We start from the raw sequence: 27939 nt of genomic DNA, 5'->3' as shown, positions 1-27939 counted from the left end.
GCGAAGCTTTCATAATTAATAAGTCTCTGTGTCCTTATTGGGGAGCTGGCGGTCCGACAAGGACGTTCAACTACAGAACCACCACTGTAAGCAGAAATAAACCCTTTCCTCCTATGTTGCTTTTGGTCAAGGTGCTCATCACAACAAAATAAAACTAACCAGAAGACCAATCATCTGCTTTCCTTGTCCTCTCAGAAAATGGCCACTCACGGGGAAGCCTCTGAGGAGCGGATTTCCGAGATTGATTATGAGTTTCTCCCTGAGCTCTCTGCTCTTCTCGGTGTGGATGCAGTCCAGCTCGCAAAGAGTCAAGAAGAAGAAGAGCATCAGGAACGAATGAAAATGAAGAAAGGTTTTAACTCGCACATGCACAGTGAGGCCAAGCGATTAAAGACTTTCGTGACCTATGACACATTCAGATCGTGGACTCCGCAGGACATGGCAGCCGCTGGGTTTTACTTTACCGGGGTGAAACTTGGGGTTCAGTGCTTCTGTTGCAGCTTAATCCTCTTTTGCACCAGCCTAAGGAAAACTCCCATAGAAAGCCACAGGAGATTGCGCCCAGGATGCGAGTTCCTTTTGGGCAAAGAAGTCGGTAACATCGGCAAGTATGACATCAGGGTGAAGAGTCCCGAGAAGCTGATAGGTGGCAAAGCAAGGTACCAAGAAGAGGAGGCCAGACTGGAGTCCTTTGAGAACTGGCCGTTTTATGCCCATGGGACATCGCCCCGTGTGCTCTCAGCAGCTGGCTTTGTCTTTACAGGTAACTGGATTCTATCTTATGAGGTATTTCTTTGGAGTTTAAAATTTAGGTTCCAATGTAGGCAATATTTCATTATCAGTCCTCAGTGGTGGACTGTGTTACATTAGACATAACGTGTATTTCATCAACTTTCAACTTTAGCAAATTTACTTCTGCTTTAATATACATTTAATATAGCATTATTAGTCTATATTATATATATACGTGTATACATGCACACATATATGTGTATATATATAAAAATAAAATGTTGCTTTTCTTTTAATATAGACCTGGTGAGTACCAGCAGTGGGCTGAGTGTAGAACTTACTGCTAAAGAGCTTACCTAGCACATTCAATTCCCTGGACTGTGTATATGAGGAAGGCCATGGGCTAGGGGATGGAGGTCCAGAGCTCAGAAGGGAGGGAGTCTTTTAGGGCAGTGGGACTGTGGGCAAGGATTCAGCCAGAGCCGTCATGGACGAACAGGCATGCTGGAGTCTGTCTTGTTCTGGAACAAGATGATCAGCTCCATGGTCTCACCTGGTGCCATTGCTGGCCAGTCAAAACATGTCACTGCATCTGCAGGTAAAAGGGACACTGTGCAGTGTTTCTCCTGTGATGGATGCTTGGGAAACTGGGAAGAAGGAGACGATCCTTGGAAGGAGCATGCCAAGTGGTTCCCCAAGTAAGCAGACAAATCCTTTATTCTTAAACTTTTCAGTTTTTTTTTTTTTTGCTTTTTAGAACTTTATTTCAATGTAGCTATATGCATAAGAAATACACTCATATTAGTTAATAGAATGCAATTATGTTTAACTTATCCTACACAATCTTGACCAGAAACTTGGTACATGGTTTAAATTTTCAAAAAAAGAAAAACAAAAACTGCAATCTGGTTTATTTCTATCTATTACAAATGTATAAAAGATCCTCCATCAACGCTGCTGATAGCAGCAGAACCTTGGGAAATATACCTTTGGTTTGCCTCAGAAAAGGAACACATATTGCACTGTAAAGTTTATAAAATTGGCGCAAAACATTGTGATAATGTTACAATACCAGTTTTAAGAGTTCAGGAACTAATGGGGAGCCGATGGGATACATGCAGAACTGTGAAAGCGATCTCACTTAGCCAGCTGTACGCGTAGACTGTAAATCTACATTCAGATCATTTCTGAACTAAAACTATCAGCTCAGTTTATCTGTTGAGGTCAACCAGGAAACCCTAGAATATACCTTGATTTTTGCAAAAAACAAAATAGGGGGAGGGGTTTCTTCAGCATTTCAGTCCATGAGTAACAGTATCCTAATAGGCAATGTGTTCTCTCACTGTCAACATAGAATGAACTGCTGCTGGAGGTCAACTTGGGCTTTAATTTGCATTAGCACTTACATGCATAGTAGTCCAAGTTGTTGACCTCATGACTTTAAAAAGTAACTCTAAAAAAGTAAAATGGCCCTTCTTGGAAGACTAAAGAAAGACATCCAGCCACAGTTATAAAAAGTCTCATCAAAAACTTTTCAGTTTTAATAAATGTTTTAAAGGATTCATTCCTTTTTTATTTTATGTATACACCCCCATATGTGTGTGTGTGTACACATATATATTTGTACATATATGCATATATGTGTCTGTGTGTGTGTATAGTATGGTGTGCCTGTGCCCACAGAGACCAAAGAGGGTATCAGAGCTCCTAGAATTGGACTTGGTTGTGAGCTGTCATGTGGGTCCAGGTCCCCTGGAAGAGCAGCAAGTGCTCTTCACCACTGAGTCATCACCTCTCCAGACCGGCTTTAGCTGGTTTCAGGTTTTTGTTTGTTTATTTAATTTTAATTTATGTTCATTGGTGTTTTGCCTACATGTATGTCTGTGTGAGGGTGTCAGAAGCCCTGGACCTGAAGTTACAGACAGGTGTAAGCCACCATGTGGCTGCTGGGAATTGAACTCAGGACCTCTGCAAGAGCAGCCAGTGTTCTTAACCACTGAGCCATCTCTTCAGTCTCCAGTTTCAGGTTTTTAAAAGCAAAATAAAGCTAGAGACAAAGGAGCCACATTATTGGATCTTCCCTTTGAGTTTTATTTATATCTTTCCCGAATCCAAATTACGATAACTCTAGAATTTTTCAAAGAAAAAGGACTTCATCATATTGTGAAAAGTATGAATCACTTGAACCTAAACAGCCTCTCACACTTCAGTTAACATCTTATACAGATTTTGTTGTTGATGTATGTACTATGTGGTTATATGTATAGTATATGTGTGTGTACATGCATGGGCTTAGGAAGCCACAGGTTGACCTAGGGTATTTTCCCCTATCACTCTCCACTTTACCTTTTTTTTTTTCCAGCTTTTATCATTTCATTTTGTTGACACAGTAACACAATACTCTTTTCTATATGTCCCTCACTACACACACACACACACACACACACACACACACACACAACTTCAGACTTCTCTTTTTTCAACTTTAGAGCAGTGGTTCTCAGCCTTCCTAATGCTGCGACCCTTTAATATAGTTCCTCATGTTGTAGTGACCCCAACCATAAAATTACTTAGTTGCTACTTCAAAACTGTAATTTTGCCATTGTTTTGAATTGTGGTGTAAATTTCTGTGTTTTACAGTGTTCTTAGGCGACCCCTGTGAAGGGGTCGTTTGACCCCATTGTGGCACATCCTGTATGGTGACCACTGCTGCGTAACAGAGTTCCAGCAATTCGGTTTCGGGGACCACAATTCCCCAGCAACTTTTTATCTTAATTTTTAATGATTCTCCCTATGTGTTATGGGAGTTCCCTTATGCCTCTTCCTTTGGGATATTTGTGTGGGCTCTGAAAGATGAAAATGTATACATTGGAAGACTTTAAAAAAAATAATTCTTTGGAAAAAGTCCCTGCCACCATGGAACTATGTAGCATGATAACTCTGCCTACTCCACACACAGGACTCCCCATTGTGCCCCCAACCCCATTACACCAATAATAGAAAAGGTCAAGATTTGCTAACTGGGTATACCTGGTCCAGAGATGAAAAACACAAGAGAAACAGAGGGCCCAGATCCAGAGCCTGAGGCCACTTAGGACAAGAAATCAGTTAATGATATAGTATGGAATAGTGCCCACGGTTGGTTGCTTACTGGATGAATGGCAAGATCTGGTCTGCCCCACAGAGAGAAGAGTCTGTTAAGAAGTTAGACTGGCTTGCTTCCCCTTTGCTATATGAAGGAACACACATTGAAGGAATCAGAATGGTATGGTATAATGGAAAAATAATAAGATATCAGGACCTTCCCTTTTGGGAACATAGGAGGGGACAGGCCCATGTTATAAGACTAAAGTACAGAGAAATGCAATTAGGAAACAGTTCGACACTGGTGCTCATGGTTCAAACACTATGTCATGTCCCTTGAAGAACGAAAATCGCTCTTCTGGGTCTCAATGTCTGACACCTCCTGACCACAAGGGCTAAGTCCGTGCAGGAGGGAGTGTAAGAGAGCACCTAGCAGGGTTACTGAACCTTGGAGAACAACAGGCATTTAGAGTCTGGCTTCAAGAAAAACACTACAATGACATTGATGGCCACTTCCATCTTGGAATCATTCAGTTTGCTTTCAGTATTGCTCGTGGTTAAACTATGACGCGATTGTTCAGTATATAAGGTGTAACCTATTTTCAATACATGATTCACCATCCCGATTCCCCCTCAGATTGTATCAGTCTCCTCCCCTCACTGACTCCACACCTCCTCTTTGGAACCTGAACACTGCTGGAGCTGGACTTGGGTACCTTTGGATTTCTAAAACCACTGGTCTAGAAAGGATGTTTGGGCAGACCACTTCTACAGTCCATCCCTACCCCTACACCCTGCAGAGCTGGAATTGCTGGAACCTTTCTGGGGAGGTAGGCAGTGCTATGCTTGGCCAGTCAGAGGCATCTGGTCCCCAAGATCAAATTCCCCACAAATCCAAGGCCTTGAATTTGCCATTCTTCTTCTCTGCTTTTGATGCTAGGAAAGAGAACCTGGGGCCTGAAATTGTGAGGGGAGGGGAAAATATGATTAAAATACATCATATATGTCTTAGTTAGGGTTTTCTTTTACTGTGAAGAGATACCAATACCACAGCAACTCTTACAAAGGAAAATATTTAATAGGGTGGCTTACACTTTTAGAGGTTTAGTCCATTATCATCATGGTGTGACATGGTGGAATGTAGGCAGACATGGTGCTGGAGAGGAGCTGGAGTCCTTACATCTTGACCCACAGACAACAGGAAGTGGTCTGAACTGGGCATAGCTTGAACATAGGAGACTTTAATGCCCGCTCCTACAGTGACACACTTCCTCTAACAAGGCCATACCTACTTCAACAAGGTCATACCTCCTAATAGTGCCAGTACTTATGAGCTTATGGGGGCCAATTACATTCAAACTACCACAAAATGAAATAATTTTTTTAAAAAATAAAATGCTCAAAAATCATCAACACATTAAAAAATGAATATGCATTGTGATATGGGACATGTTTATCACAGTATTGGGGAAGTGCTCAATTATATTTTTCATTACAGATGTGAATTTCTTCAAAGTAAGAAATCCTCAAAGGAAATTGCCCAGTATATTCAAAGCTATGAGGGATTTGTCCATGTAATGGTAATTCACAACCACCTTTTCCCCAAATCTTTTTATTACATAATATCTAAATCACAAGGGTGAGGTGTTTTTGTTTATTTTCGTGGCTTCTGTGTCTTTCTTTTTTTCTCCTTCTATCCCTCTGCATCTCACCCATGGGGTATGTATGGGGGTGAGGAGCACATTGTCTTACTAAGCTGGGGAAAATTTGTTTTTCCACAGCTGGCTTTTGGCTGGCTCTGACTCCTGCCATGAACTTAGACTGAAAATCAGGGGGAAAGGCGCTTCCTTCAGAAAAAAACTGGTACAGTTTCCCTAGACAGTATATTGTTCAACTGGAAAGGTTCCTCTGAGTCTTCATTCCACACTAATTACAATGTATCTGTGCTGGGTAACCTAGTTCTGTTTTGAGCTGGGTGCTCTGTAAGACCCTGCGGTTTCCACTTGGCTACAGGTAAACACTTACTGTTGTTTTGCAATGAATTAAAAAAAAATTCCATAATAACCTAGCCAACATTAAAGACCTGTCTCACCAACCACTCTAATAGAATGTCTATTAGAGTGTCTAATAGAATGCCATCTTCAGTTGCTGCTCACAACATAGATGTGTATTTTATAAATGAATCAATAACCGGAATTTCTGTTTCTCAGGGAGAGCATTTTGTCAATTGCTGGGTCAGAAGAGAATTGCCTATGGCATCAGGTAAAACCTCAGGCACATTCCAAAGGCTTTGCTTCTCTCTTTCTTTGTTACAAGCAACCCCCACAGCCACTTCTCCAGGTTTCGGGTCACTTTTATTCTTTTAAGATCTTTGCAGATTCATAAGAACTACTAGACTTGAAGCTTTACAAAGCTTTCAAAAGTGACACGTTAATTTATAAGTCTTAATGACTATTTACTTTTTTTTTTACAAAATGTTCCATATAAATTTAAATATGTATAGAAACACATTTTCATTTAAAGGAGCATTTTAAAATAGAGGACAGGACTATAAAGTATCCCATCAGACTTTTCTTGTTAATCCCAAAGATGGGAGGAGAAAGATCATGGACACAAATCATTATGGTCAAATTAAAGCAAGCAATGAATTAAAGCAAGCTTTTTTTATTCATGTATACAAACTGCCTCCCCCTAAGGCGGGGTTTGGGAGGTCTGCACTGGCTGTGAGGAAGACAAGGCTTTTATAGCTCAGGGATAGGGGCTTTCCAAATGGGATTTGGTGGGCAAAATGGGGGCAGGGTGTTACAGGAGCAGAACATAAGCATAACCAGTTAGTCATAATGACCACCTGAAACAGACATGATTGTAAGGCGTTAATTTGGTAGTCATAACAACAGGTGGTCATAACCTTTTGAAACAAAGACATGGTTTGCTATTTCTTGGAATAGATAGTACAGAACCATTTGTAGTTAAGGTTACCGGGCATAGCCCAATCCTTGGGAAATGGAGGTTTAATCATAAACAGAAATAAACCTAGTTTGCCTTTACTCTAAGATGGCTTTTAAGCCTAAGTTGGAGGTAGTCTGGTTCATCATTCTTTGTCACTTGTAAAGTTGAATTATAAATCTAAAAATGCTATAGAGATGTTAATGTTTTGATTTTCTTCCTTCCTTTCTTCCTTCCTTCTATTCTTCCTTTCTTCAAATTCATCTCTCTCTCTCTCTCCCTCCTCCCCACCACGAGGCTATGTTTGCACCCTTCTCCTTGTCCCATCTCTTCTTTTCTTCCCCTCTCTTCCTCCCATTCTGTGTTTCTTCCCTCCCCTCCCCCAGTAAATCTTCCACATGAATTCTGTCATGGCCATGACTTTCTAGGGCTTCTTGGCTCCAACTGGCCAAGACCACCTTCCCCTGTTTTACAGTAGGTATAATGAGATAGGTGGGGGAAGCTATTTTATAGGTCCAAGATTCTATCTGATGACATTCTTAGCTCTTGGGTTGGTGGAAGCTAGTGTTCTGCTGTTAGTAGCTTCTAAGAGGTTTTTATTTATTGTCATGAGGTGTTAGTTCAGATCCAGAGTAGACAAGATGTGGCTCTTCCAGAAGGTTAAAACTAGCCTAAGATAAGTAATTAGCCTCTGAACCAACAAAATTCCAATCTTTCCACGTACTGAAATTATTCCAATAGGTCCACCAGTTTCTGTGGGCACAGAAACTCCTTCCAGGAGGTGTCTTGTTCTTTTGTTCATAGCTAGACACAGCTTCTTTTCATTCACACTATGAACCTAGATACATATGACAGGAAGTGTCAGTCATCTCCTTAACTGACACTTCCTGTAAAACAACTATAATTTCTGGATAAAATGTTTTGACAGCATTTTTCAGGAACTCATGTTTTCCCACACTGGCCTCAAACTTAGAATGACCTTGAACTTCTGATATTTCTGCTTCCACTTCTTCAGAATAGGACTCCACATGTGCACTATCACACTCAGCTTAGGAGGTGCTCAGGATGGCACCCAGGACTTGTTGCGTGCTAGGCAAATGCTCTGTGAACTGAGCTACATGCTAAATCCCTAGAGCCTTCTTAAAAGGCTCAGTACGCTGTTAAGAAAGCAAGGATATTCACAATAAAATGAAGTGACAGGTCTGGGGATATTACTCACTGGTGGAACACTTACCCAACATGGGCAAGGGTCTTGAGTTCTCTTCCCAGCACCTCAAGACAGAAGAGCTGGAGTTAAAATTTAGCTCATAGTAGGACATCTGTCCACAGGCATGCTGAGCCCTGAGTCCAGCCATCTGGGTGGGACATGGAGCATAGAGATCACTGGACAGGATGGTGCCAATAGCAAGAATTCCAACGTCAGCTGAGGGTGGCAACCCATACCTACAATCCCAGCGCTTGAGAGATAGAGACAGGAGTTCGGGGCAGCCAGGAATATGATACTCAGTTAGAGGCCACCCTGAACTCCATGAGATTCTGTCTCAAAAACAAAACAAATGCAAATGCAACATGCACCCTCAGGTTAGTGCCAGGTGTGGTGGCCCATGGTTACAGTCCCATCACTCAGAAGTTTGAGGCAGAAAGACTGCAAATACAAGGCCAACCTGGGCTGTATAGCAAAAAAAAAAAAAAAAAAAAAGTCTCAAAAAATAAACCAAACCAAAATTTCCTGTTGGCTTGAACAGGAATTATTATCTTCCAATAATTTTCTAAAAAGACAGACAGAAAAGAGACAAAGAAATGTCTAGTGTTTGTTCTCCAGACCTATCAGTGGTTGCTTTTTGGCCACATATATGAGACTCTGCAAAAAAGGAATCTGTAGTTTATCAATATGACAGGCACAGCCATGAGTGTTACCATGGGAGTGTACAGTGTTACCTAGCACGCTCTTGGCAATGCTATAAATAAGCAAGTTAAGGGCAAGATTCTTGCCAGGAGAATGAATGTGCATATCAAGTGTCATCTACTCTGCCCCAGAGAAATATGTAAATCAGCAAAAACAACAACAAAAGTCTAATCCTAGGATTAAGTATGAACACAGGCAAGCTTTCATCTTGAAAAACTTGTCAGAACCAAGGTAAAGGCAATTTAATGTTCAAGTCCTCACAGCATGGAGAAGACATGTCCAGAGGCCAGGATGAGGCAGAAAGGCTAATGGAGACCCCCAGCATGGTCATCTCAAAGAGCAAGCCATCAAAATGACTGTTTTTATGGGAGCCGCAGGGGACGTCGCCTTTCTCAAATCTTGACACTGACTCTGGAAATGAGAGTCTCCTCTCGATTTTGTTGTGTCCTGACGCCTGACGACCAAGAGACAGTCTTCAATTAGATTTAACACATTGCTCCCATGAATAGAAGGAATGCAGCCTTTGCTCCAGCTCTGCTCCAGCAGTTCTAACAATCACTCTTGTATCTTTTATCCCTTCATGCTTTTCCAGCCACCCTCAATTATTTTGACGCAAGCACAGTACACCAGATCATTCCACCTGCACACACAGCTCACTTGAACTTTGCGATCAAAGCCTGCTGCTCTCACCTACATCCTTGTTTTGTTTTGTTTTTTCTCCCCTCAACCCCCAAGCTTACTGCAATGACAGCATCTTCGCTAATGAAGAACTAAGGCTGGACACCTTTAAGGACTGGCCCCTTGAGTCCCCTGTGGCTGTTGAAGCTCTGGTCAGAGCAGGCCTTTTCTACACAGGTGAGTCAGTCCTTTGTGTCCACCAGATGGGCTTGTCCAGGTCTTGCATTTGTCTCCACTCAGCAATCTCCGCTCTCCATCATTCCGCATAGATCCCTTTGCTGCCTCATAAGACCTTCAGTTTCCCACAATTCCCTTGGTGCTCAGCCTCCAAACTTGAACCTGAGGTCCGGGCTGACAGTGAGCACAGTCATCAATCCCCTCTAACCCAGGGAGCCGTCTCCCCAGCTCCCTAATGTTTCTTTAACCAGAACTTACATGGCCATACCTACCTTTAAGAATTGCTGAGGAATCTGAATTATTTCCCTCAGGAAGCAGTATGCCCAGTTAAAGAGTTGGAGCTCCAGAGGCTGGGGGATGGCTCCCTCTAGGCCCCTTCTCCTTTATGTTCACCCTCTTCCTTTTCAGCTCCTCATTTTAGACAACCTGCAAACTCCAGGCCCTAGTAGCTTTGGCCAGAGAGACAGGGAGGCTCTTCTCTGCTCGAATTGTACAGCGCCTTCATGGTCCAAGAGTGGGAGATGGTGGATCTTTCGTTTCCGGTTTGATCCCTCGGCTCAGGCAAATTAGAATCCTTTCCACAGAATACAGGCTTACGAGCAATGTGCTTCTATTTCCAGTGGAGTATACCCAGCAATAATAAGAGAAGAGATATGTAATTTTTCATGATCTCACTTACTTCAAGACTCCTATATTTGCTCCTGTGTTTCCCACATGATCTTCAAATATTTGCTTTCTGATTTATGCATTAAGCAAATGCTTATTGGTTGCCTATATCTGTGAATGTCCAGTGTGTCATTAGTGTCCAAATCAGACAAAAATCTCTGCTCTCGCAGATCTTCTGTTCTACATTCTGACAGCAGAACTTTCAGGATGATAGGTTGGGAGAGGGTTTTCATCAGAGCACACGGTGCACAGGAACATTCAGTGACTATTGCTGAACACCCCATTGAAGGACCAAGAGTCCTGTGTGAACTAGTGCCCCCTAGTGACCCATGCATGACTTTACCACACAATCCAATTGGAGATGCAAATAGGATTTCACTAATGAAATCTGGAGTTATTATCCGCTTGTGAATTGACAGGTGTATGTGCTGTTGAACTGACCATATTCCCTCATTCTAGGCAAAAACGACATTGTCCGGTGCTTTTCCTGTGAAGGATGTATATGGAAATGGGAGGAAGGTGACGATCCATTAGAAGAGCACACCAAGTTTTTTCCCAAGTGAGCATGGTGAATTCTCTTGACTTGAAATGTACTTCAATGGTTATCCCTCTCTGTCCATGTTTTCCCTATGGATAGGATCTGCCCCCTCCTCTGGTTCCTGTTGTGAAGGATGCATCCTTATAGCTTCATCTCTTTCCTCCCAAGACACTCCCTGTATAGCGTTCCTTAAATCATGATTAGATCTTGGTTTTGGCTGGGTCAATATACACACTCTTAAAAACAGGATCTCTCTATGTAGCCCAGACTCTCCATGTAGCTAAATAGCTTGAATTCATGACTTCCTGCTCTAGCACAATTATGCCAACAATTTCAAGCCTTTCTGATTCCTTTAATTGCAAGCTGCTCTTCCTCTTCTTCCTCTTCCTTCTTCTCCTTTTCCTCTTCTTCCTCTTCTTCTTCCTCCTCCTCCTCTTCCTCCTCCTCTTCTAGAATCTCAGTGTTTTCTGTTTCTGCTCTTTAAAATTTAATAAGAGAATTGCTTCCTTTCCATGGTTTTCTTTTTCCAGTTTTGGTGATCGCACCCATGGACTGGGCATGGTAAGCGAGCCCTTTCCCATTGAGTGATACTCTCATCCTCTTTTCTGTGAGTTTTCCAACACATCTTAATTAATTTTTGACCCAGTAAAGTCTCTAGAAATGTCCAATTGCAAGAAAAATATTTTTGTTTTCATTAAGTAATTGGTAATAAAATTTCAGAAATAAATATCAATATAGGTAGAATGAACAGTGAATATTTTTGGCTGGGCACAGTGGTGCACACCTGTAATCCTAACTCTTGGGAGGCTGACGTAATAGGATTTTGGGGTTTTTTAAATATAATTTTAAAAATTTTTTTAGATTTTGTATTTATATCGATAGTGTTTTGACTGTGTATTTGTGATATATGTATTTAAAAGATTGAGTTTTAAATGAATATATTTTAAAATACAGTAGTTATAAGTAAGAAGGCAAAGCACAGTTGTAGATGTCTTTTGGTGTGACAGTCCTTTGAAGGCTTTAGAAGCTGCCTCTGTATTGAAATCTTGTTTGGTTGCACAGCTGTATCCTGTATGCATCCAATATATACCTAAAATTATACTAAATTATTTTGGCTTCAGAAGAGTTTAAGACAAATTAGTCTATTTATTATCTGATCTTGAGACATAATGATGACAAAATTGCAAATCTTTAAAAATGTTCTTTACACTTTTTATTACATGTATCTATTACATTTTATTACATGTGTAGAGAGGGACATGCTGCCACAGAGCACATCAAGTTGTCAGAGTGTGTTCACTCCTTCACATTGCAGATCCTAGACACTAGGCAGCTGGGACTTCACCCACTGAGCCATTTTGCAAGCCCCCAAATATTCTTTTAAAAATGTTTTTATAGCAGATATGTGTTGATGTAACCAACAGTCTTACTATCTTATTAAATAAGAAACACAGAAACAATGTAAAAGAGAAAGCCAAGAGGTCAGAACTCAGAGCTAAAATCTCACCCTTCCTTCTGCTGTCCCAGCTTCCCGAAAGAGAGCTATATCCTGTCTGTACGTCTTTTTTATAGTATTATTGTTCTGCCTTCTCATTGGTTGTAAACCCAAACACGTGACTGCCTCATCACTGTCTGAATGTACAGCCCCCTAGGTCTTAAAGGCATATGTCTCCAATGCTGGCTGTATCCCTGAACTCACAGAGATCTATGGGATTAAAGGTGTGTGCCACCACTGCCACACTCTGTCTATGGCTCTAATAGCTCTGACCCCCGGGCAACTTTATTTATTAACATACAATCAAAATCACATTTCAGTACAATTAGAATACCACCACATTTCCCCTTTTCTATTTTAATAAAAAGAAAAAGAAAGCAAAAGGTTATAACTAACAAAAGAAAAACTATATACAAAAGTACAATAACTATATACAATATATACAAATAATAAATACCTAGACAGGTATTTGACAAATCAGAGAAAATAATTCCATTATCTATCCTATTTTGGTAAATCCAAGATGTATCTAATGCACTTTCTATCCTAATTAATTTTCAACTATAACTAACTAATCTTCAACCATAACTAACTAATCTTCAACTCCCTCAGAGACCCAAAAAGGGAATAATATTAGCTAACAAAAATAAAAACAGGAAGTGCATGCAAGCAACTTCCAAAAAATTTGTGAGTTGACAGAAACAGCCAGCTGCCTGGTAGTCACCTGAGGTTTCTCCGCAGTGTTGGGGCATCATCTTCAGCCTATAGGCTTAGTGTATCTGACAGACTCATTTGTGATGTAGGATGTACACAAGGTCAACAGTTCAACCTCACATTGGGTGAGAGCAGTCCACGTACCAGAAACACCTGAATTCCACTAGTGTCCTGTCATGATTCAGGATTTTAAATTCTGGAAATTGTTGACAGTTTTTTAATTCAGCTGTTCATTCTTCTTGGCTGTGTATATATGGCTTCATCTCAGCATACCCTTCTTCTCCACATCCCTCTATTAAATGCCAGTCTACTATCGAGAGGAGTGAGCTTTCAGCTGCTGTTCCATTGCACAACAGAAGCCATTGGCCCTCTGTCTGTTAAGCTGCCTTCGAAGAAAAGGGCACTGTACCTTTTCCGGATTGCGAAAGCCACTTCAGGGATGGGCCATATTGTCCTGGCCTCAGAAGATGCCTTTTGATAAAGCCATAACCACACTTGTTTTGGCAAGAATCAGTAGTCCTTTGTTTCGTGTCCTGTCTGTCCATTTTGTCCTGTTGATTCGAGGATACTTTGTTGTCCAGTGGCTAACTTTTGCCACAATGAAAGTTGACTCCATATGCAGTTTCTTCAATGCCCATATTTTCTCTGAAGTAGATTGGTACTGCCAGGAGCCGACATGTCTCAAAAAAGAAAAATTTTCTAAGTTATTAAAACATTTTAAATGCCATATTCTGTAGATCTCTGAAGGGTTTGAAGATGACCTGTCTAAAACATCTCTGCTCAATTTTTAAAATATATCTAATATGACTACAAGTTCTATTGTAATGTCTAACTACTAACTTTCATTTCTTTATATCCTAATAGTTGGCAATAATAACATTCAAGGATCAGAAATTTGCATTACATTGTTAAATGAATGGTATGAATACAATTAGAAATATACATATAGCATTTTCTAACAATATCAATTTCAAATTTGTATACAATATAAAACAATCCAATCCAATGTAAAGTATTTAAAACTAGTAATTGTCTTTTTCTTTTCTTTCTTTTTTTTTTTAAACAAGAACCTTAAATCTAATCTTCTTTGCTTAGCCTTTTTCCTAACCCTTGACAATAACTTGTAACCAACCCCCCTAAACACTGAAAATTATCCCAGACCCAAAACCCATTAAAAAGACCAAAAAACCACCTGCCCCACACCACCTCTTTGGGAATGTGGGCGTCATTCTTAAAATTGCTTCCTGCTGGGTATGGGCGAAGTTTTCTTTATCCTGAAAGAAAAATTTTAGGTTAATTGTCAAATTCTAGGAAAGGTAACTATATCCTTCATTATCCAGTCTGTGTATAATGCCAAAGTTCAGGGTTTATCTCAAGTCCTTATTCAAGTAGTCTTTGAGACTGGATCATCTCAGCTAGTCATCTCAAAATTGCTCTGAGCACCTTGTAGTTCAAAGCTGATCTGTGGATGATGTTTGTCAGCTTAATGATATTATTATTGTCCACATGGAATTGTTGTTGTTGCGGGGCCCCATCTTCTTTCTGGAGACTTCAGTTGATGTTAGGCCTGGCCGTGATTTCCTGCAGAAAACTGATAAGAGACTCGAACACAAAAACATATATATGCAGCTAGCCTTTTTTCTAGAATTAGTTAGTACTCTATATGACCATTCATATCTTAACAAAGTTTAAAATGTATATATATCTAAATATCTATATATTAATCTTGTAAATTTTGATATAAAATTCATACTTTAAGAAAAGTTTAAAGAATCAGAATAGAATCAAAGAGTTGAGATTAGTAATAGAATAGTCCCTTAATTAATTTTGCTTTTGTCCTGTACCATAGCAGAAGATGGCTCTTTTATTCTGGCATGATACAGGGAGTTTGCATTTTCCTTTTAACAACATGCTTGAGTTTAAAGAAGGAGAGAGCCATTCTCCAACTCCAAAGTCAGCTTTAAATTTTAATTGAACTGGGACTATTAGAAGACCAATAGTGTTAAATCTTTAGAGAAAAGCAGAAACAAACATTTAGGAAGACACAAAATTTTTTAGATAATATATACCCATACACCGTTTCATTCTGTTTCTTGGGATAGATGATTTGTCCTTTTTCTTCAGTTGTCTCATTTGTCCAGTGTTCTTCAGATTCCTTAACCTTCATTCTCCTAAAAGACAAAAACAAAAACCTTTCCCCAAGACTAATTTTGGGGATGTTTCCTTTTGGCAAGTTATTATCTGATTAAATGAAAAGGCATGTGTTATTGATACAAGTTAGTTTAAATTGGATGTTCATGCTGGTTGATGAACTATCACCTCCTCTAATTAAGAGGTCTCTCTTGTTCAAATCGAACCTTTATCAATTTTGATGGTACCCATAGCTCATCTTCTCCTGTAGAAACAAAAGCAAAACCTCGTCCCCAATGTAATACATACCCTGGTTTCCATTCTGAGGTCAGCACATCCTTAAAGTATATAGGCTGATTTAATTCTGTAGTTTTTTCTATTATCCAATGTCTCTCTGCAGCTGTTGTTCCTTTCTCATTGGCATTCAGAAAATTCAAAGTTAAAAGAGCATTATGCAGTCTATTTCTGGGAGTTTTTGTTACCAATTCTGTTTATTTAGCATATCCTTTAGAGTTCTGTTTGATCTTTCTATAACTACTTGACCTGTAGGATTATGTGGTATGCCTGTAATATGCTTTATATTGTAATAAGCAAAAAACTGTTTCATTTTAACAGAGACATATGATGGAGCATTGTCAGTTTTGATTTGTGCAGGTATACCCATGATGGCCATAACTTCTAGCAAATGAGTAATTACAGAATCAGCTTTTTCAGAACTCAAAGCAGTTGCCCATTGAAATCCTGAATAAGTATCGATGGTGTGGTGTACATATTTCAGTTTTCCAAATTCTGCAAAGTGAAACACGTCCATCTGCCAGATTTCATTTCTCTGAGTACCCTTTGGGTTACATCCTGCTGGTAATGGTGTTTGATTGTAGAAGGAACAAGTAGGACATTTCTTTACTATTTCTTTCGCTTGTTGCCAGGTTACGGAAAAATCCTTTTTTAAACCTTTACTATTGACGTGATGTTTTTTATGAAATTCTGAGGCCTCCAGCACATTTCCTATCAATAATTTATCAATCTCATCATTGCCTTGTGCTAGAGGGCCTGGCAGACCAGTATGGGATCGAATGTGAGTTATATATAAAGGATGATTCCTTTTCCTGATTGTATCTTGTAATTGAATAAATAGTGAAGTTAATTCTGAAGCATCAGGGATAAATTCTGCAGTCTCAATATGTAACACCACTCTTTCAGCATACTGAGAGTCAGTTACTATGTTGAGAGGTTCTGAAAAATCCATTAATACCAACAGAATAGCATACAATTCTGATTTTTGAATTGAATTATACGGACTTTGAATCACTTTACTTAAATTTTCTGATTTGTAACCTGCCTTTCCTTCTTTGTTGGCATATGTATAAAATGTACAAACTCTAGATATGGGTTTTTGCTGTACAATTTGAGGCAAGATCCATTCAGCTCTCTTTATAAGATCAATTCTATTATTTGCTGTTAATTTCTCCCAAAAAATTACTGCAAGCTCTTTGCCAAGGTTCACTTTCTGTCCATAATTTTTCAATGTCTTCCTTAGTTAATGGTACGACAATTTCTGCTGGGTCTATTCCTGCTAATTGACGAAGTCTCAATTTTCCTTTGTAAATCAAGTCAGAGATTTTTTTCCACATAAGTTTTTAATTTTTTATTTGGTTTATTTGGTAAAAATATCCATTCCAATATAATATCTTCCCTCTGCATTAATATTCCAGTAGGAGAACGCCTAGAAGGTAAAATAACCAAAATGCAATCCAGCTTTGGATCAATACGATCCACGTGCCCTTCATGCACTTTCTTTTCTACCAAGGCCAATTCTTTCTCAGCTTCAGGTGATAATTCTCTTGGACTATTTAAGTCCTTGTCACCTTCTAAGGTTTTGAACAAATTAGTCAGTTCATCATTTTTTACCCCAACAATAGTTCGTAGATGAGAAATATCTCCAAATAATCTTTGAAAGTCATTAAGAGTCTGTAGTCTATCTCTCCGAATTTGCACCTTTTGGGGTCTAATTTTTTGTAGCTCTATTTTATATCCTAAATAATTAATAGAATCTCCTCTTTGTATCTTTTCAGGAGCAATTTGTAATCCCCAGCAAGGCAAATTTTTCTTTACTTCTTCAAACATTATTTCTAAAGTATCTGCATTTGAGTCAGCTAGTAAAATATCACCCATATAATGATAAATTATAGATTTAGGAAATTTTTTACGTATCACTTTCAATGGCTGTTGTACAAAGTATTGGCACAGAGTTGGGCTATTCAACTTTCCCTGTGGGATGACCCTCCATTGAAATCTTTTAACCGGTTGAGAATTATTATAAGTAGGCACTGTAAAAGCAAATCTTTCTTTGTCTTTTTCTTGTAAGGGTATTGAAAAGAAACAGTCTTTTAAATCAATAACTATGAGAGGCCATCCTTTTGGTAACAGAGTAGGCAAAGGCATCCCAGATTGTAGAGAGCCCATTGGCTGAATTACTTTGTTAATTGCTCTAAGGTCTGTTACCATTCTCCATTTACCAGATTTCTTTTTAATAACAAATACAGGAGAATTCCAAGGGCTGGTTGATTCTTCAATATGCTGAGCATTTAACTGTTCTTCTACCAGCTCTTCTAAAGCCTGGAGTTTCTGTGTTGTTAAAGGCCATTGTTGGACCCATACAGGCTTGTCTGTTAACCATTTTAAAGGTAGAGCTGTTGGTGTCTTTGGAAGATCATCAGTTATTGTGCCCTGTTCTTGTATAATATGGATGGCTGGTGACCACTCATTAGAACAATATCTTCTAATATTTCTCTCAGTAACATGTGCTAGTTTATGATTTGTTTCTGAGATTGGAGGGATGTTAATCTGAGTATTCCATTGTTGCAACAAGTCTCGACCCCACAGGTTCATAGTTATGTTAGCCACATATGGTTTTAATTTTCCTCTCTGTCCTTCTGGACCTATACATTCGAGCCATCTTGCACTCTGTTTCACCTGAGATAATGTCCCAATTCCTAACAGTTGAACGTTTACCTCCTGAAGAGGCCAAGTTGGATGCCAAAATTCTGGTGCAATTATGGTAACGTCCACACCTGTGTCTACCAGACCAGACAACAAAACACCATTTATTTTTATCGTTAATTTTGGTCTTTGTTCATTAATAGAAGTTTGCCAAAAATTTTTCTTTATGTTTTCTCCTGAATTTTCTATTCTCTCTGTTTCATCATCCTGACCAGCATGATTTATTCCAATAGGCATTTGGTTATTTAATCGCTCAGAGCAGGGATTTCCTCTATGGCTGCAGGAAAGGTTTGAACTGGATTTGCACTGGGGGCCTGTGCGAGGCCCCTCTGGGAGTTTCCCGAAGACTGAGGCAAAGGATTACCCTGTCTGTCCTTTGTTGATCTACATTCGTTGGTCCAGTGTTTTCCCTTACCACACCTTCTGCATACTCCAGAAGGAAGGGGCATTCTGTTGCCATTGTTCCTTGAAGAAACATTGTTTCTAGGAATGACCTGTCTACAGTCCCTTTTCAAATGTCCTTGCTTTCCACATCCAAAACATCTAACACTCCTCAAACCTTTTGAAATTACTTCTCCTACCCACGTATCATCATGCTCATCAGCCTCAACATTAATTGTTTCTCTAATCCAATCTTCCATAGGTGCAGATCTTGCCCTTAATGGCCTGATTATTCTTTTGCATGTTGCATTCGCATTCTCAAAGGCCAAAGATTCAATTATTGCGTTACCAGCTTCTGAATCTGAGACCATTCTCTTTACTGCTGAAGCCAGTCTTTGTAAAAAATCTGTAAAAGACTCTTTTGGGCCTTGCATCACCTTTGTAAATGACTCAGATTTTTTTCCTGGTTCCTCAACTCTGTCCCATGCATTCAAGGCTGCCGTTCGACATAAAATTAGGGTTTGGACATCATATAAACATTGTGTTTGTACTGAAGCATATTGGCCTTCTCCAATAAGCTGATCCTGCCAAACTTGTATTCCTTTATCCCTCCATTGTTTTTCTATGTTTTTAGCCTCCTCCTTAAACCAGGTCAGAAATTGAAGTCTCTGGCTGGGTTCCAGAACACCTTGTGCAAGTCCCGCCAGTCCTGTGGTACTATCCTATTATATGTTGACCAAGAGTTTAACATTTGCTTTACATATGGGGAATGCATGCCATAAGATACTATTGCCTCCTTAAACCTTTTTAAATCCAACATTTCAATTGGAGCCCAAATATTTTGTGTAGCCATTTGATCAGGCATCTGCTTTATGGTTACAGGATAAATTAAGGGTGACTGTGTGAAAACAGGCTTTCTTTCTGTAACCTTATGATCCAGACTTGAAACAACTTCACTGTTAATTTCTTCTGTCTGAATTTTTACAGGTTTAACAAGTTCTTCTAAAGCTGTCATCCTGGCACTTAAATCGACTATCTTTTTAAATTGTAAAATGAGGATTAGCATAGTGATAAGCTGCATAATTCCACCAATACTAATATTATATAGTTGTTCCATTGCCAGACTGCCTAAAATTTCGAACAAAATCCAATTTTCTTCCAGTGTACACATAAAACCCATTTTTTTTTAATGTGGAAAAAAATTCTCTTTTAGATAGTTTCCTTTAAAATATCTGATATGTTATGACTTACCAAATCTGCGTAGAACAGTAGAAATCCGAGAGGATTTTCAAAACAGCCACCTAGTGTCCCAGGTGTAAATCCAGAGAGAGAGAGAGAGAGAGAGAGAGAGAGAGAGAGAGAGAGAGAGAGAGAAGAGAGAGAGAGAGAACGCACAAGAAAGCGTAGCTGGCTAAAGCTTAAATTCAGCCACGTGTTCCCTCTTGTGCCGAGTCAAGGCTTGGGTCTGGCTTCCTTAAGCTCCGACCACGTGCGTTGGCTTTACAGGCAGGGCCCTGTTCGGCAGGGCAGGTCTGAGTTGTTTGTAGCACCGGCTTTAAGCAAGCTGCTCACAGACCTAGGCCCGGGCTAAGAAGCCGCAGCTCGGACTAGGAAGCCGCCTGCCGCCCTTGCGGGAAAGCGGACCTGCTGCCAAGCCAAGCGGTTTTTAATGGATTCTTGTCACGTTGGGCGCCAGATGTTGATGTAACCAACAGTCTTATTAAATAAGAAACACAGAAACAATGTAAAAGAGAAAGCCAAGAGGTCAGAACTCAGAGCTAAAATCTCACCCTTCCTTCTGCTGTCCCAGCTTCCCGAAAGAGAGCTATATCCTGTCTGTACGTCTTTTTTATAGTATTATTGTTCTGCCTTCTCATTGGTTGTAAACCCAAACACGTGACTGCCTCGTCACTGTCTGAATGTACAGCCCCCTAGGTCTTAAAGGCATATGTCTCCAATGCTGGCTGTATCCCTGAACACACAGAGATCTATGGGATTAAAGGCGTGTGCCACCACCGCCACACTCTGTCTATGGCTCTAATAGCTCTGACCCCCGGGCAACTTTATTTATTAACATACAATCAAAATCACATTTCAGTACAATTAGATTAACACCACAGATATGAATCATTTGTACTGATGGGTTTCATTATGACATCTTTTTGTATGTACACAGTGTAGTTCAATGAAGTCCACCACCACCACCATTGCCCTAGCTTCTCATGCCAATCTTACTCCCTTCTTCTTAGAGTCTTACATCTGAAAAAAGCCAGGGCTATAAGCTTAGACATATAAGAATATTTGCACTGACACAGGCCTTTAATCCCAGCACTTGGGAGGCAGAGGCAGGCAGATCTCTGTGAGTTCGAGGCCAGCCTGGTCAATAGAGCAAGTGCCAGGACAATCAGGACTACACAGAGAAACCCTGTCTTGAACCCTACCCCCCTCCAAAAAGAACATTTGCATCTAATTTTGAGGTTAGACAATACTTGGGCAGCAGCAGTCAGTTTTATTTTATTTTATTTTTTTGTAATTTGGTTGTAGTGGGGAGTAACACAGGACCTTTTTAATTCTTAAGATGACAAATTAGGCTGGAAGACACTTTTATTTTTAAACCTTGTCCTAGAATCTGTCAACTCCTATTTATGTGGCTTTCTAGTCTTCTACCTCTTGGTTATTGTTGTTGTTGTTTTTAATTATAGACGGGCATACATTTAGGGCAATAGTAATAATAAAGAACCTATGGGCTGAAAACCAAAGTCATGAAATCAAACCCTCCCAATGCCTCAGAAAGGCCCCAATGTCACTCTCAAGTCTGAGTTGACCCTTTTCCTTCCCAGCCAGAGGCAAACATCATCTTGATTGTCATAGCCAGCTTCATCTGTCACCTTGGCACAAACCTAGAGTTATCTGGGAAGAAGGACCCTTAACTGAAAAATTGCGCAGATCAGATTGGCTTGTGGCCAGGTCTGTGGGGCATTTTCTAAATTGCAAATTGGTGTGGGAGGGGTAGATCCAGCCCACTGTAGGTGGTCCCACACCCAGGCAGGTGGGTCTGGGCTGTATAAGAGACTCAGCTGAGCAAGCCATGGGGAGCAAGCCAGGAAGCAGCACTGCTCCATGGACTCTGCATCAGTTCTTGTCTCCAGGGAATCCACGCACTGCCTGAGCTCCTGCCCTGGCCTCCCTCTTCCCTCCTCAGGTTGCTTTTGGTTTTTACCACAGCCACAGGAAAGCAGACTAGGACATTGATTCTCAGTTCATTGCTGTTTTGCTTCTCAGTTTGATTTTTACCAACTGTAAATAGTGAATATCTTATCCATGAACATATTTAGCTCTTGCTACTCTTTGGTTGTTCTCTCTCTCTCTCTCTCTCTCTCTCTCTCTCTCTCTCTCTCTCTCTCTGTCTCTCTCTGTCTCATTTGTGTGTGTGTGTGTGTGTGTGTGTGTGTGTGTGTGTGTGTGTGTGATGAATCAAGGGTGTCATATGCACGCTAAGTACCTACTTAAGTACTGAGCTGTTATACTATAAAACCCATGTTTGCCATTTTTCCCCTTGAAGTGCTTGGGATAGAACCCCCATGGAAGGGGATTACTTCTGCCACTGAGCTACATCTTCAGCTCTGAAGTTTTGAGACAGGCTCTCCCTATGAACTCATGACCCTTCTGCCCTCTAGGTGCTAAGATCACAGGCATGTATGGCTTACCCCTTCTTTTTTCTCTTTCCTTTTCATGGGCTGCAGTAGGGAGTGGATTGTAGCTGAAGTTTTCCTGTGTCCCACCTGGCCCATGGTCAGGACAAATCACTCTCACCCGCCAGTCCTGCAGCTGCTTGGACCCAAGTAAACACACAGAGGCTTATATTAATTAAAACTGTATGGCCTAATAGCTCAGGCTTCTTGCTAGCTAGATCTTACATCTTAAATTAACCCATTTCTATAAATCTATACCTTGCCACTTGGCTTGTGGCTTACCAGTATCTTTACATCTTGCTTCTCATGGCAGCAGCTGGCAGTGGCTCTTCACTCAGCCTTCCTGTTCCCAAAATTCTCCTCTCTGCTTGTCCTGCCTATACTATACTTCCTGTCTGGCTACTGGCCAATCACCATTTTATTTATCAACCCAATCGGAGCAGCACATTCACAGCATACAGAGCGATCTCCACAGCAGTGGATGTTTGAGACAGGTGTCTCACTCATCCCTGCTGGCCTCAAACTCAGTGTACAGGGAGGATTGCCTGACACTCACGATCCTCCTGCCTCCACCTCCCAAGACCTGGGTCACAGGCATGCTCCAGAAGGTTCAGTTTTCCAGCCTTTGTTAGTTTTTTGTTGTCTTGTTTTTTAAAGTGTCCTAGAAGTTATTTAGGCCATAGCAAGATGCAAAATGATGACAGGCAATATCAATATTTTATCAGCCAGGTATCTCATAACACCTTAAAAATAACTTATAGGATACCCATGTGCTTTCCACTGCTAATGGGGGTGGGGGCTGGAAGAACTTAAGTTCAGACACTAAAGAGAGAGGAATCTCAGAAACTCACAATCGATCAAAGTGAAGGCAATTAGTGACTATAGAGAGCTTATCCCTAAAATAGACATGTGTGTCATACCCCTCCCACAAAAACTGAGAAAACATCAAGGAAGAGGGATTAGAGAGATTGTAAGAACCAGAGATTGAGAAGAATTGCTGGGAAATAGTGTCTTTTGGATATGACAGGGCCCTGGTAGCCATGAATTCATAATGGCTGTAGTTGCTTACACAAGACCTTACACAAGATCAGTCTGTTCAAAACCCCATTCTCAGCTGAGGAGCTAGTGGCCATCAATGTCTGCCGAGGGAAGAAGAATCAGTTTTCTTTAGGGAGGTGGCCCCTGGTAAGCTGTCCAAGCTCCAGTAGATGTCTCTAAGCCTGTGCATATATGGACAACACTAATTGGATACAGTTGATTAAAAAGAGGAGTATTCTTGTACACATTTTCCAGTGGTCATGCATGTATGTATCTCTATGATAGAAAAGACAATGTGGAATTCCAGTCACAGACTTCACACATCTTCAGTGTTACTCCATTATGCAAATATTTTCCAAAGCATCTGGTTCCTTGTTGTTCTTTTTTTTTGTTTTTTTTTTCTACTGCCTTTTTGTTGTTGTTGTTCCAGGAAACTGTGTTTTACTTTTTTTAAATTTTATTTTTACTATGTGATTTGTGTGTGTGTGTGTGTGTGTGTGTGTGTGTGTGTGTGTGTGTGTACATGTGTGTATTAAAAACCTGAAAGAAATGCTTACTTGCATGGAACTATTTTATGATTTTTACCTTTTCTGCTTAGCTGTGTTTTTCTCCAAAACCTGAAGTCCTCTGTAGAAGTGATTCCTGACCTTCAGAGCCACTGCGCACTTCCAGAAGCCATGGTAATGGACACTGACCCTTCTCTGCCTCGAAGTGCATGATCCTGTGGTTGAATGAGGTTTTGAACAGCAATTGCCATTTGTAAATAAGAATTAAATAAATTCTACAAGTTTTTACTAAGCAACTACCATCTGATAGCTGTAGATGGGACTACAAGGTGGACACTGAGCCCTCTTCCCATAGGAAGTTCACCCTTCAGATTCTTCTAGACTTAGACATGACTACCGTGTAGACTACACGGATCCCATCTGTCATCTTCTCTGGGAGGCAGTAGGGTTGACTTCCTACTTGAACTGTAACAGGATGAGTCATTTTCCTTGGTTTGGTTTTTGAGACAGATTTGTGATCTTCTGCCTCAGGTTTAAAATGCCAAGATACAAATGTGTGCAACTGTGCCCAGCTGATTTGGTTTTTGATGTTGATTCTTGTAGCAAATCCAAGGCCTTGTGCATGGTAAAGCACGCTAGGAGCGAGATACATCCCTGGGCCATGGATGTGCTTGGTGAACAAAAGCAAATGCAAAATCGTAAAAATCAGAAAACCTATTTTTGTGGTATGGAAGCTGAGTGTCCATTCAATAGCTACACAAAAGGCCTCACACTGAGGCTGTATGGTAGGTGGGCTATGGCTGTCGTCTCGCAAAGTAAAAACAAAGCTGGGCGTCATGCTTCATGCCTGGAAGCTAACACTCTCGGGTGAGGCAAGAAGATTGCTTTGAGTCCAGGCTCAGCCTGGATGATAGTCTAAAGCCCCAGATCAAAAGACAAAAGCAAACCAACGGCAAACAGGAAAAAAGAAGCAAGAGGCAGTAAAAACCAAAAAGATAAGCAACTTTGGGTTCACATGGTGTGTGCATGGTATTTGTGAACTTAAACATGACATTGCAAGAGCTGGAGATGTCATTCAGTTGGGGAATGCTTGCGATGTTTATAAGATATTGGGCCGGCGGGTGGCGCACGTTATGCATTGGGGGCAGGGGATTCTGTGAGTGAGCATGCTACAATGACTCAAAAGCAAAAGCAAAAATTTGAAAAAAAAAAAAAAAAAAAAAAAAAAAAAGATATTGGGCCCTCAATGATAATGTAATGCCCCAGTATTATGCAAATTTTGATTTAATAAAGGATTTCTCTTTCAAAGAGCACCACAGATGAAAGCAATCATGAGGATCCAGTAACCGTTCACTCTACGGTAGCCGGTAAGAACCTGAAAGCAACATGGGATTATGTGTATTTGTATGAAGGGATTTGAAAGGAAATTGCATGTATAATTGTCCAAGGAGCTCCTAGAGAGGAGGGCACTGACATGGAGGGCACTGTGGGTGAGAGAGTGTCAGCATTCCTGCGACATCTTGAGAGTGAATGCAGGACTAGTGACAGCTGTCCTTGTGTGAGATCCAAACCAGCCAGTCTTAAAGGCATCCTGCAGCAAGCCGGATTCCTGAGATCTTAAATGGGAAATTAGGATGCCAGGATGTCTAAGTCCCTGTCAAATGAGGAACCTTAGACTTCCCACACACACACACACACATTCTGATGCTATGGATGGATCTGAGAGGATCTTGGGGAGGGGATGGGTGTCTGGGAAGTGGAAAGTCCTGATCCACCCTTAGCAGACTGGCAAAGTAATCACATTAGGATTGAGAAATGTGAAGGTACATCTCCTTCTCCCTGCTCCTCTCCACAGACCTGGCTCAGAGTGCAGCCCAGTGGTTTCAAGAGGCAAAGAGTCTGAGTGAGCAGCTGAGAGGAGCCTACACCAAGGCCACTTTCCGCCACATGAATCTGCCAGAGGTGTGTTCCGGCCTCGGCACTGACCACTTGCTTGGTTGTGACCTGTCCATGGTTTCAAAGCACATCAGCAGGCCAGTGCAAGAGGCCTTGATGCTTCCCGAGGTCCTCAGCAATCTCAGCTCCGTCATGTGTGTGGAGGGGGAAACTGGCAGTGGGAAGACAACCTTCCTGAAGAAAACAGCTTTTCTCTGGGCATCAGGATGCTGTCCCCTGCTCAACAGGTTCCAGCTGGTCTTCTACATCTCCCTTGCTTCCACCAGACCAGACCAGGGGCTGGCTGACATCATCTGTGCCCAACTCCTAGAGGCAGGAGGATGCATTAGTGACGTGTGCCTGAGCAGCATCATCCAGCAGTTAAAGCACCAGGTGCTGTTCCTGTTGGATGACTATCATGGGATGGACTCACTGCCCCAAGCCATCGAAACCCTGATTAAAAGAAACTACTTGACCCGAACCTGCTTATTGATCACTGTCCATACAAACAGGGCCAGGAACATCCGCCCATATCTAGATACAATTCTAGAGATCAAAGAGTTTCCCTTCTATAACACTATCTCTGTATTACGGAAGTTATTCTCACATGATATAGCCCGTGTGGAAGAGTTTATAGTTTACTTTGTAAATAATGAAGATTTACAGGGAATTCACAAAACTCCTCTCTTTATGGCAGCAGTCTGTACTGACTGGTTTCAAAATCCTTCTGACCAGTCCTTTCATGATGTGGCAGCTTTCAAGTCCTATATGAAATACCTTTCCTTAAAACACAAGGCTACACCTGAGACTCTCAAGGCCACTGTGTCCTCATGTGGCCAGCTGGCCTTGAGAGACCTTTTTTCATCTTGCTTTGAGTTCAGTAGTGATGACCTCACAGAAGCAGGCGTTGATGAAGATGAAGATCTGACCAACTGCTTGATGAGCAAATTTTCTGCCCAGAGACTGAGACCTGTCTATCGGTTTTTAAGTCCTTTATTCCAGGAATTTCTGGCTGCCCTGAGGCTGACTGAGCTCCTGGATTCAGAAAGGCAAGAAGACCAAGATCTGGGACTTGGTTATTTGAGACAAATTAACTCACCCTTGAAGGCTATAAACTCCTATAACATATTTTTGAAGTATGTCTGTAGCCATCCTTCATCAAAGGCAGGGCCAAAAATTGTATCTCATTTGCTTCAGTTGGTGGATGATAAAGAGTCGCTGGAGAACATATCTGAAAATGAGGATTACATGAAGCTCCATCCAGAAACTTCCTGTGGATGAAGTTTGTTAGGGGGTTGTGGCTGGTATCTCCTGAAGCTTTTTCTTCATTCGTTTCAGAACATCTATTGAGCATTGCTCTAAACTTTGCTTATGAAAGCAACGTGGTGGCTGTATGTTCTCCATTTATTTTGCAATTCCTTCAAGGGAGAACACTGGCTTTGAGAGTACTGAATTCACAGTACTTTGGGGACCACCCAGAAAGCCTGTTACTGTTGAGGGGTGTAAAATTTTCCATAAATGGAAATAAAGCAACATCTCGTATAGATTATGCATTCAAGACATATTTTGAAAAAATGCAGCCACCAACTATTGATCAAGACTACACATCTGCCTTTGAGCATATAAGTGAATGGAAGAAAACTTCTATCGCATATGAGGAGGCCATGAAGAACCATATAAATATCCGACCCAGGGCCCTACCAGACATCAGTGCTGGCTACTGGAAACTGTCCCCAAGCCATACAAGATCCCTAGGCTGGAAGTTAGAGTGGCCAGCATGGGTCCAGCAGACCCAGCACTGCTCCGGGTCCTAATGGAAGTCTTCTCAGCATCACAGAATATCGAGCTCCATTTGAACCACAGCAGTGGCTTTCTTGAAAGCATCCGCCCAGCTCTGGAGCTGAATAAGACCTCTGTCACCAAGTGCTCCATGTGCAGACTGGAGCTCAGCGCAGCAGAACAGGAGCTGCTTCTCGGTCTGCCTGCCCTGCAGTCTCTTGAGGTCTCAGAGACAAACCAGTTACCAGGTACCCCTGAGTATCACATAACCGTTCTGATTGACACTGTGTTTTCTTATTCCTAGTTTCAGATGAGTGAAACTTCTCAGGCACAAGGTCCTAAATGTGCCTTGAAAGAAGAGATCTAAGTACTGTCACTGTTTGGGACAGTGTATAATTTAGTGACAGGCCCTGAATCATAGAATGGGTTTGAAGTAACTCAGACAAAACTAGGAAAATGTTACCATCAGTATTCACCCCTCAAGGTCATTAATAAGGGAGTTTGGATTGTTCATTGTTGATAAATGATGGCCTGTGTGTAAG

The 27939-nt window shown here is 40.9% G+C and overlaps 1 pseudogene; it reads left to right on the top strand.

Moving 5' to 3' along the window:
• Positions 1–50: 50 nt before the first annotated feature.
• LOC114703200 overlaps positions 51–27939 on the top strand; it is a 46080-nt pseudogene continuing 18191 nt past the window's right edge.

This window comes from Peromyscus leucopus, chromosome 11, assembly GCF_004664715.2.
Source record: "Peromyscus leucopus breed LL Stock chromosome 11, UCI_PerLeu_2.1, whole genome shotgun sequence".
In the NCBI taxonomy this organism is placed as follows: domain Eukaryota; kingdom Metazoa; phylum Chordata; class Mammalia; order Rodentia; family Cricetidae; genus Peromyscus; species Peromyscus leucopus.
Note: the sequence above shows the minus strand (reverse complement) of the source record. Positions and strands in the feature narration are given on the sequence as shown.